At 44.5% G+C, this 12,107-nt stretch overlaps 1 protein-coding gene across 3 annotated transcripts in view; it reads left to right on the top strand.

The window, feature by feature from the left end:
* The window catches only part of stat5a (signal transducer and activator of transcription 5a), a 48,597-nt gene that overhangs the window by 815 nt on the left and 35,675 nt on the right, over positions 1 to 12,107 (top strand). The window contains exon 1 of one of the 3 annotated variants that reach the window (XM_034538708.1): positions 386 to 624. The exons of 1 other annotated variant lie outside the window; for it this stretch is intronic. The gene's annotated coding sequence lies outside the window, so the exon portion shown is untranslated. Of the gene's footprint in view, positions 1 to 385; positions 625 to 12,107 lie in introns of those variants that run through there. One more of the 3 variants, XM_034538706.1, reaches the window with a different exon arrangement.

Genomic DNA, 12,107 nt, shown 5'->3' on the forward strand with positions numbered 1-12,107 from the left:
ATTAATGCATGACTCTATATTATTGTTGTTGTTGTTCTTTTTTAATGAATGTTTCTATGAATGTTAGTAGTTGGGCATTTGATTGTTTTGCACAAAATAATCCTTAAAAAAATCAAATCAAAGACTCCTTATACATTTAAACATTGTGCATACTTTATTGGGCATATAAGACACATGTGCACAGAAATAAAAAATAAAAATACAATAATCAGATAAATACATGTGAAATACAACAACAGTGACACGTTAAGTATGAGCAGATAACCATCGTTGTTCGGTCGACCTCGTCCTTCAGCCCGAGTCTGAAAATCAATCATCAGCAGGACAGAAATCAACAGAAACTGTTTGCCACTCAGAGACGTTCAAGAACCGCCGGAAGTGGGCGGTTTGACAGAGTGAGAGAGAGAGAGAGAGAGAGCGAGCGAGAGAGAGAGAGAGAGAGAGAGAGAGAGAGGGAGACAGATAGAGAGAGCGAGAGAGAGAGAGAAGTGTCAGGCGAACTGTTGGAAACTACTCGACCGACTGACTGAGAGACTCCGGCTGAAGGTTGTTCACGTCGATGCGGCCGCTTTCCTCTCCCGTTGTGTGAGAACGGACAGCGCGCGACCCCGTCGCTCCACAGAGGTGAGTGGGACAGTTTCATGTCTTTGGGGTGGGCGAGTGTCGTCGGAGGGGGCTCGAGCGGTCCCCATCTGGTCCCGCAGACCGCGGCCGCCCCCCCCCCCCCCCCCCTCTCCCCCCCCCCCGGGTTTAATATTGTGACAGCGCTTTGTAAACAAACCGAGGGTGGCGGGCAGCGCTGCTCCGCGTGCACACGCGCTCGAACACAGTCCGGGTGGACGTAGAAGATTCCTCCCGTACTTTTGTTTTCTACCCCTCCTCTTCTTCTTCGTGGTGGTTTTATTAGCGCTGCTGAATCAACAGGCAGGTCCCCCGTTATGTTTCTACCAGGCGGGCTGACACCGCTACCAGTTGACTGTCGCCCCGTTGCATTGTGGACGCCTTTAAATAGCGCTGCAAGGACGGACTCACATTTCCAGAATGTGGTAGTTTGTGTTTCTTTTAGGGACCGAACATCCAACGTGACCTTCAATCTCCTTTTTTTTTTTAAATATAAGAAACGTTCCCAGACAACTAAAGTGCACTCTCAAATACGTTTCGAGACACACGTATTTTCTTCTGGACCGAACGGTCGCGGTATTAAACCGGTTTAAACACGTGGTTATCCAACAACAGAATAAACACTGTAACTTGTGTCAGGTTTAGGCAACACAACTGGATTCGTTTTTGTTTGTTTTTAAGAAAAAAGAAAAACAACAACAACATCATCACCACGGGTTGGTTCTTTAAAGTGACTGCGAAATTGAAGAAGAAAAAAACTTGTTTGGGTTGCAATGTTGAAGTCAACCAGAAATAGTGTTTCTGATCCAGCCACCACCCAGTTTCCCCCCCCCCCCAACCCCTCCTGTCCCCACGCGCACTTCCGCGGACTCATTTAAAAGTTATATGTCACACAACAAGACATCTCATTCACATCCGATGTGAGGTCCTGGGACAGGGATGTTGTATGTGTACAGATTGTAAAGCCCTCTGAGGCAAATTTGTAATTTGTGATATTGGGCTATACAAAATAAACTGGGAGATGAAATGGGACCTTAAAGAGAACCTGCGGCAGCACACCTACATTTACATTAAAGGTTTTTAAAAAATTCTTCCTTGGCTGTAAGGAGCGCTCGGCAGTGTAATGGAGATGCTTCAGAGGTTTGACAGGCTGACTGAGAGCTTTTGTTCAGTCTCTCTGGTCCTGTCACTATGCTCAGCGCTCACATTGCTGCTGTGTCCAGGCACAGCTCTGAGCTTCTTTAATTGAGGGTTTCCATTCGGTTGGATTTGCTTTTCCTTCATATTTCAGAGAGAAATCTTGCACTCCACGACACCAGTCTAACTGATTTCTTCGTGCATATCAGGCACTGAGATCATGAAAAATAGAAGCAGCCGTGAAGTACAACACAGTCACTCAGTATTGCATACCGTAAATACACAGCTGCAGTGTGGTAATGTGGGAGATTTCCAAAAAGAAAGGTCACTATTATCACTCCTAGTGCTCTACACACACACACGCACACACGCACACACGCACACACTGTACTATAGTCATTTTACACTCTGACAAAATCAAAATGGCTTGAGAATAAGAAGAAATTCCTTTTTTCCATGGAGTAGTTTAATATAAATATGTGTTCATATGCACATTGTCATGAAAGTTGAATCCTAAATTCAAAAGAAGTCGAGTGTTAACGGGGCAGAAGTAAACTCGGTCACTGGCATCAGGTCCGCACCATCCGTCGTGAGCGTGGCTGTGAAACAGAGGATGCATTGTGGTTGTGCATCGACTTGCTGTTGGCATGTGGTCTAGAAAGAAAAAGCCTGAAATGATGGTTCATGAAGGTAAACCCAAATCTGGAAAGCACGGCCCCTGAATCGAAACCTTGGTGTTTGTGCATGCTCTTTCTTCCAAAAGTGGAAACTCTCTGACGCTTTCATATCTGTGTGTGTGTTTAAAATGCGTCCTTGGTTGTTTGTGCGGATCCTGATATGCACCCTTTGTCATTATGTTGCTTGCTGAATACTGAGTGGCACAGATAAGACTTTCTGTGTTTTCCTTTTGGACAAACCGGCAACATGTCTTCCATAAACCATACAGTCTAGCTGGCGTTGGCTTGGTCCCCTGTGGCTCCTGATTGAGAATTATGTGAGTGAGAATGCCCTCTGCCCACTGTGATAATGTCCCCCATTGAGGTTGCTGTGTGATAACTTTGGATGAGCACAGCTCCTGTTCGGCCTCGGGCAGGTCTGCTGAAATTAGTCAATTTATCGCAAACCAACGACGATATCGGTTCTTAATTTTGTCCTTTTTGAAACAGTTAAAAAAAAATTGGCTGATATTGCAACTGTGATATCGGTTGCAGTATTTGAGCGAATGGTAATTTGTATTCATGCATTCTCGTTTCTGTAGCAAAAAAGATGTTTCCCAAAGTCTGTAAAATATAATGTGTTGGCCAGAACATCTCTGTAGCACAACAGTATTTCATTTCAAATGGTATTTTCCTATTGCCTTTTGCCAGCATCGTGCCTGCTATTTAATAAGTGCAATAGGCTGTGTTGCAATTTCCCCAAAAACTGTTCAAATGAATTGTTCATCCCTAACTTCAAGATATGCGAAAATACCCAGATGCTGGAGGAGCAGGAGGAGCAGGAGGAGCAGGAGGAGCAGGAGGAGGAGGAGGAGGAGGAGGAGGAGGAGGAGGAGGAGGAGGAGGAGGAGGAGGAGACGACAGGGGAGCCCAGAGTTTTATTCAACAAGCCCACTTTTGCCATGTGTCCCCTCTGCATGTGTCTGTGCTTCTCACTTTTTCAGTGGAGGGTTCAGCATGCCCGGGAAGGCATGATGAAGCCCGCTGTATGTAACAAGGGGGGAGTTAATTGGGAAGCGACAGCACAGGTTATACGTGACATTCGCATTGACATCATGAGAAGCTGGAAGTGAGCCGATTAGAGCAGCGGTTTTGATCTGACAACCAAGAGTCAAAGGTGTCAGAATCACTTATGCCCTTACAAATGTGCTTAGCATGGGTCCTTTTTCATCAGAGAGTGGAGGAGGAGACGATGGACGCATGAGAGATAACCGGAGTCATTTCCTTTGCTTGTGATCCATTTCTTTGGTGCAAAAAAGTGATCATGAGAATACTAAACTATATGAAAGACAAAACAAGGCGACGGGGGTATAGTGAAAGAGAAAGGGAAACACAGTCAAAAGGGAAGTGATCAGGAAGCATGCAGTGACATGCACCCTAACCTCCTCCCCCTTTCAGTTGGGCTAACGCTAATCCACCGGTCACGTGACCAGTGAGCTCTTACCTCTGTCTGGGCCAGGAGCGCTCTGATCCATCTGTCAAATAGCGCAGCTGATTGTTGGTATCCACAGCGTGCGCGCCTGTCCCATGACCACTGCCGGCTCCACACAAGACTCAAATTTGATTTCCATCACCTCGCTACTACCTATGCAAGGTTTGATCAGCAGCTTCTCTCTTTATCGCTTCCCTATTATCCCCTATCCCTCCATCCATCCCCTCTCCCTCCTTGTCCAGCTTTCATTGGATTCCTCTTTTCTGTGCACACACCGAGGAGCGACATCGGGCCCTGGGTTATTATCTCAGTGACACGACAAGAACAGCTAGAAGAACGCTCAAAGGCACGTTTGCACCAAGCCATATGGAGGGAAAATAAAGCATTTACACTTGAATTCCCAGGGATTGTGTCAGGAGACGTCGGGGTCAACCCAGAATAGATTTTGAATGAATAAACGTGGTCTGGATTAATCAATTTAAGCCCTAAACACACAGCAGGAACAATGCTGTCGTAAACTTTCTGGCCTGGCCCATAAGGCTGATAAAACCACACGGTCCTTCACATTCAGACACTGACTTTGCGATTTAGCAAAGGATTGTACAAGTGGTGTATCCCGTCCTTTGGATCGACCCATGTGCACGTTTGGTCACGCCCTCGGCAGCAAACACACGCGCAGCTGGGCATCGGCACTCAGAGGTCAGCCAAAGCCAGCTAGTGAGCGACTGGCAAGTTTCCCTTTTTACTTTGGATCCCCCACGGTAGTTTGGTACATTTGAGTGAGAGAACAGAAGTAGCTTTCCTCTAAAACTATAAAACCAGTATGCTCTCAGCTAGAATGCCACCAGAGCAGCTCAGTGACCCACAGAACACAAGAGTGCCTTGAAGCGATGAAATATGAACGTCATGACAATGCAACCTCTTCATGGTTTTGCTGCACAATAGTTTGAGTTAAATCGTACCATTTAATGTTTGATAAAAGGATGGTTCACTGTAGAGTAGGGCATGGAGACAATTCAATATCAGCACTTTATTTTGTTAAATACCTTGATATTGGTTTTTGACGATATGGCAGACATATTTAAACATTGCGATTCTTGATAAATGATCAAAAGTAATGCAGAGACAACAAAAAAGTTGATAAAGGCAAATATCTAGTCTCATATCACATTGCTTTTCATCATTAATATATTGCCCAGCCCTACTGTAGGTTATTAGATATGTGATTTAAGTTATTGATCACTGAATTATTTCGCCATTTAACGAGGTACATAAAAAATACATATATGGAAATACGATTAAATGGATTACGTTCAGAAGAAATTAAGTCATCGCTGTCCGTTCGATCCCGACCATTTGAATGCATTTACCTACCGGGGATTTGAGTAAACAAGCTTTTGTCTTGTAGTTATGGAAAATGTATATTTAGATAACAAAGCTTGTTATCTCGTTTAACGGCATAATTAATCTCAAGATAAATATAACATAAAATCATATTTGATTTTTTTAGTGTAGAGAGTGCGGCTATTTTAAGCGGAGGCCTTACTGTCTATTATGAAGTCATAACCACATAACATGATGTGCACAGTGCAATCTATGTAACTGGGTATGAGCTGTTATGAACCATGTTCGCCATGACGGGTCTCGTGCGGGCTTCAGGTCCTCAGAAGTTGGTGGTGGTATTAATGAGCTCGGTGTGAGGCGGTGGTGTGCGGACTCCTCCTGCCCCCCCCCTCCCCGCCCTTTGGGTCATGTTCACACCGCGACACTCCTTTTTAATGAGGCTGCTAATCTGGATGCAACCTGCGGGCCGAGGCCAGGAATCAGACGGCAAAGAGCCCACAAAAAAAGTTGCTGAGCATGTGTTATGCTTTATACAACATATTATTAAATATTATGACGATAATACACTGTGATCCCTGCAAAAATAAGGTTGTGTGTGTCGATTCATGAAGCGTTACGATACTTAGCGCTCCTTTTTTAAGTCTTCATAAAATGCTTTATAATGTGTTTATGTTTTTTGATGTAAATCTTTATGAGCGCTTACAAGCATAAACATACAGTGGTAAAAGCAGATAATAGCGCATAACAAGTATGTTTATAATGCATCATAGACTGGACATCAGATACCGATATTGATTTTTGGAAGTTCCCAGAATGTCTGATAACACAGAGCACATAATACAAACAAACAGTTCTAAACGGGTTAAGTTAAAGTTCGCTCTCAAAGAATGGTAACCACAGTATGTGCTTTTTACACTTGAAAGATACACTTGTTAGCTATCTCTGGTTGACACATTTAATTGTAAGCTATAGGATTTTAAAGTGAATTTGACTTCTTGAATTCAATTAAATGACCTTTTAACATGCATTTCCCTTTTCAGTACTGCAGCTTCTTGTCGATTAGCGGCTGGCATAAACACATAGATCTATGTTGACAAGCGAAATTGGGCCGATGACATGGGTTGATGTGACGTATCGGCCAGGTAGGTAATTTCCTCAAACAATTTCCTTTTTTGTTGTTATTTTCAACATGAGGAAAGACATGTTGCGGCTTTGACGTACTGGATGTAGATCTAAGTTCAGTGATCGCTTGCGCTGCGTTTCTTTTTGTTCTTGCAGGAAAAAAACAGTTTTGTCGCCGTGGGGTCTGCACACAGAGACTCTCGTGTCTTAATTAAGCAGGCTGCCGCCGCTCACATGTTTCAGCCTATTCCAGGTGTACGGATCGGGACCCAACGGATAGCTCGTAGACTAATAAACACCTATATTTGTCGAGGTGGGGAAAGGAAGCTGGATAAAAGCAGGCCGAGATTCTACAGGCTGTCGGTAAATGAAATGGTGTGACCTCATGTATCTACACGGGCAACGCAGAAGTAGCACATGTATGCACATGGGAGGGACAACATAAACAATTTAGCTCAGTTGTTTGTGCTGCGATTATTCGTGACCCTTTTTCGATTGTGTGTGTGTGTGTGTGTGTGTGTGTGTGTGTGTGTGTGTGAGAGACACGTCTGCATGTCAACTAGATTTAGGTCATGGGTGCTCCCTTGTGTCTGGGGGAAGAGCTAACATGTGTAGGATTACTGTAAGGAGCATTTGATAAAACATTTTTTTATTATGACAAACAATGTGGAGGTGGGAGGAAAACTTAATTATTGATGCTTGTGTGTGTCATTTGTATGTGGTTGTATTTTGGATTAAAGTGTGCTGAATTATGTAAATAGAGCCGAATGGCTGAACATGAATACCGTCTACGACAAGCAGATCCCTTATCTCTCTCTGCATTGTTATTATTTTAGAAGTGTCTTTTGGCTTTTGCTGCATTTCCCCCCTCTCCACCCCCCTCCCCCCATCTTTTATTTCAGTCGTGGTCTTTTATAAACCGACCCCGTAGGGTCGTAAATGCTCTCTATCTGTCTCTTCCTTTCCTGCAGTGGCACTGTGCAAGATAACGCAAAGTCAGTGGTTGGCTTTGTGGAGTTGTTGTCCCGTATTGATTCTGTGAGCTCATCGCTGCCCGCGGCGGCGTCTGGCTAACGAGGCTCTCTGGTGGGCTGTGCACCACGACTCCCACAGCGCAACCACAAAAATCTTTTTATTTACCCCTCTGTAAAATTGAATAAGTATCCGTTAATCATACGTTCCCCATGGAGTGTATTGTAGATGGATTGCAGCCATGCTGATGCCAGATGTTAATTTGCCGAAGATAAAAATTGACCTCCCTTTTTTTCTTCTTTTTTTTTTGCACTACACATGTGTCTGAGTGCAAATGTGTTTAAGGGTCTACTTTCAGTCTCTGCAACAACAAAAAGGTCAAAGAGTCGTCTCCGATAGAGTCAACGTGTAACTATTCATAAAGATGTAGGGCCTTGTGTCGTCTCCATGACTCCATGCATTGTGTGGCCAGATCTGGCTGGTTAAATTTGGGCTTTTGAAATGAGTTTTGAAAACAATAACAACCTCTCATTTCGTAGTCAAAAATAGAGATTAAAATGAGGTAAACTTGGTTGTGTCCACTCACTCGTGTTATTGACCAAATATCTGATTGCCATGTATTCATTTGGGATAACTGAGGACCTCCATACATTGACATGATAAGTGACTGCTTTGTGTGTTTCTCGGCCTTTATGTCTAACATCTTTGCTTATTTGGATATACAGTATGAAGCTTGGTGTGCTTATGATGCGTTTCTTACTGCACTAATGGTTTCACACTGGTTTCTGGGTTTGCATGTTGTCGCATGCTTATCCTCACCGTGGCTCATCAAACCTCATTAGACACATTTTCCATTCTCGCTGCTATCCCTGCTCTTTGCTTTGCACCCAGCGAAGCCATAAGGCACCTGTGTGTATATACCATATGGATTATAAATAGAGCACTGGAGTGTTTGTATTGTCCTCTATTAACTCACGGAAAAGACGGAAAAAAGGCTTCTTTTGAAATGCAAGGTTTCAGTTCCACTCAATATACAAGTCGTTATTTCAATGCCCACTTCTTGGCTGCGGATGATTGAATTCCCTCCTTTCCAATCGGTCCTTTTATTATATTATGTTGTCTGCATTCGCCGATTTCCCATTAAGTGTGCACAACTCTTTCAGGCTGAGCTTTGGTGACAATACGAGCATTCGGAAAGGATGCATCGAGGAGGCCGGCCAGTTTAGGAGGGTTACCCGTATTTAAATTGCCGTAGCAAAGCATAGGTTTCATATGAATGCGCCGTGAATTAGGGAATCATCTCATGCAGGGAAAGCAGGGGAATGAGGGTGGTGGGGGGGGGGTGGCTGTGTCACTCTGTGTCACTTCAGTGTGCATGCTCAGCTTATCCAGATTATCCCTGTGCCACTACCATAATCACCCAGACGCTACCATGCATACAGCACTATACGGCTGGTGCCTTTGTTTTTAATATGGCAAAGATGAGAGCTACGTCTTGTTTTTCCGTCCGTCCCCGCCACTCCGCCCCACCCAGCACGAGCAACGCCACACAGCAAAAGTGTGACATTTTGGATTATTAGTTGGTGTGGACACTGTGTGCGTGCCACTGGGTCGCAAAAAAGAAGAAAACAAAGGTAATGTGTGATCTTGAGCGTGGCTATTGAATGGACACCATGGCTATGTTGAGATATGTTATAATAAGTGATGCACTGCGAGCTAGGCTACGGGATTAGCATCTGACATTTTCACCTGATACGCTGCCCTTAAAGCTGCAGGACTGACTGACGACCACCAAGACGGGTGTGTTGAAACATGTCTGCACTAAGAGGAGCTTGCCCGGGCAATTCAGGGACAACCACAGTGGGGGCAGTGAGCATTTTGGAGTCCGGCGATCCCAAACCCAAACCCTTCGCCCAAACCTGGTCTCGACATTGGGTCGTCCGGTGGTGGTCGTGATGTCAACACCGGCGTTTTGAATCCCGGGGATGTGGAGGGAGAATGGGAGATACTCTGTGGCCTTCAACCGTGACTGTTGGTGGCGGGGGAGGAGATTGAGTAACGATCTGAACTGCTGAGGGGGTGTGGACCCTGCATACATCTCCGGTTTGTTATTGTTGCATGGTTCCCTTCAGAGCTTACGTGGCATTGCATATGCTGCTCTTGTCAAACAAGCGCGGTCCTGATACATCGGCGTGTCAAGCTGCAAGCAGGGCCTGCGATGGTTTGCAAATGTGAGGGCGCCCTCCTTCTGCTCTCTCGTTGGTCAATAGAACTCGCAGGTCAGCCATTGGCTTGCTCGACACCGTGCTTCCAGATCATTAGCGTCAAAGATCAAGATCAAAGATCAAAGCAAGCTCTGTGAGCCCTGAGGATCAAGACTCGGTCTCGAGTCAGATGAACAAAATACATGACGATATCTATTTTAAATTGAACTTGAATTTCCCTACTGAAAGATAATAAAACAATACATTCTTGAAATTGTCCAGATATGCTTCCTTTTGGACCCTGTTTGGGGCTTGAACTGGTGGTGCTGGTGCTGTTGTCACTGTGAGCCACAGACCTCTGTGGGGGGGGGGGGGAATGGTGGAGTTGACCTTTAACGAAAGCCCTGAGCTTGCCATGAAGGGAGGGGAGACACTGTAAGGGGAGCAACAGCGCGGGGGAGGGGGGGCCAAAGCTCTGGTGACTGGTGTGAGAAAATGCAGTTATCTGACCTCTGACACATGACAAGCCGGGAAGATCAAAGGGCAGAGCTCTCAAAAGCTGCCTGTATTGGTGTTTACAGGAGCGCGGAAGAAGGAAGGAGGAAGAAGAACAGTGAAAGGGGAGAATGGTTAAAAACAGCTCCTCGCCAAAGTGGGTAACAAAACTAAAACTATTAGTATTGTGCGATTGAATTAAAAAATATTAAAACAAACGAATACAATCCACAGTTGGCAATAAGGTGTCGTGAAACACACTTCATTCAAACTCACAAACAGGCGGCGGCAAATGCGGGTTTATCGGCTGGAAGTTGTCGGGGTCGGACGGAATGATGGCGATGCCCTTAGCTGTGTTACCGGTTCAGTGTAGTGAGCGAGGAGTCAGCAGGCAGTCAATGGTAGTATGAAGCAAGCAATAAAAGGCTTTTTTGAGAAAGTGTGAGTCACCACAACCACGAGAGGCCCTGGAGCATGAAGCCACAACTGGACAACCCAAATATTCTGGAGTTTGCAGCGGCAGAATAATGAATGGGGGCTTGCATGCGGCGGATCACATGAGCCTTCTGGCAAAGATAATACAAAAATGTCCAATAAAATCCTTTTTATGACGTTTTCATTTGATTTCTTTTCTTAACAATATAACTGCCTGTCGTTGTCGCTGTTAGACCAGTTTCAAGATGTTAAAGCAACACACATAACCCACATATGCCTGACCACACACACACACACACACACACTCACACACACACACACACACACACACACACACACACACACACACACACACACACACACACACACACACACTATTATGGGGTCAGATCAGTTTCAATAATTGCAAATGCACACAGAGAAACTTACAAATGCAAACACAAAGATTCACAAATGTGCACAGAACAATTCACAGATATGTTCGATTTACAAATGCACACAGAAGGATTTACAAATAAATTAGACTCACAAATGCATGCAGAACGATTCACAAATACCTTCCAATGCACACATAAATAAATTACGATTTATATAAATGTAAAAGAAAAATTATTCTGTTTATTTGTGGATGTGGAAGTATTTATTTGTCGATCGCACTGCATTTGTTTGTGGATAGCTCCACATGTGTGTGCATGTGGGATTCATGAGACTCCCCTGCCGTGGCCGGATTTGCAAAATCGAAATGTATTTGTGATTTTTCTTTTACATTTATATAAATTGTAATTATTGAGACTGATCTGTCCCCATACACTATATGCATGCACCCTTTCTCCTTGATTCTTACGGCATGATGAACCTAGAGGTCCCAAAGATTGGAAATGGGCAAGAACATGAGATAATGTTTAATATAATTAGAGCACTCAAACACAAATGAATTAAGTGTAACTTTGAATAGAGTTACTCAAGTTAATTCAGTTGAAGCGAGGCTAACCTATGTAATCGCATGTAAATGTCAAGTTATTGGCTCCGGTAAACTGATTTAGAAGCACACCCTTTAAATCCAGCTGATGAAAAGCATTGATTTGTCCGCCTCAATCCGCCGCACGGACGCGAGCTCATGCGGCGCGCAGGCCGTCTCCTCCCAACTCCTCTCGCAGCAGGGAGGCTCAGGCCACGCCGGCCAGAGGTTTGCAGTTGAACATCTGGTAGTGAGTCATGTCGGAGCGGAGCAAGAAACGACAGAAAGGGCCTTCTGAGATGAAGTATTGGAGATGATGATCAGGCGGTCTGTTGACCTCGTGATAAGCAACGTGTCAGTGGAAATACACGGAGAATTCAGCTATTTCAGTCCGAGTTTATTCAGCCTCCCCATTTGGGCAGCAACACGTTGAGCATCTGTGATAGCAAGATGTCGACACAACGCTGTTGATCCGATCCCTTGAGGAGCGTCTTGTTTTGGACTGTTTTTTTACAAACGTTCCCATGTATAGACACGTAAACGTGCACGTGCACATAATCATCCAGTCCATGTACATCCATGCAGTAGTTATTTATGTGTATTGTTTACAACTAACGGAACACTTGACTTGTTTATTGTTATTTTGTGCTTTTTAAATATATTTAAATGGG

This window comes from Cyclopterus lumpus, chromosome 8, assembly GCF_009769545.1.
Source record: "Cyclopterus lumpus isolate fCycLum1 chromosome 8, fCycLum1.pri, whole genome shotgun sequence".
Classification (NCBI taxonomy): Eukaryota; Metazoa; Chordata; class Actinopteri; order Perciformes; family Cyclopteridae; genus Cyclopterus; species Cyclopterus lumpus.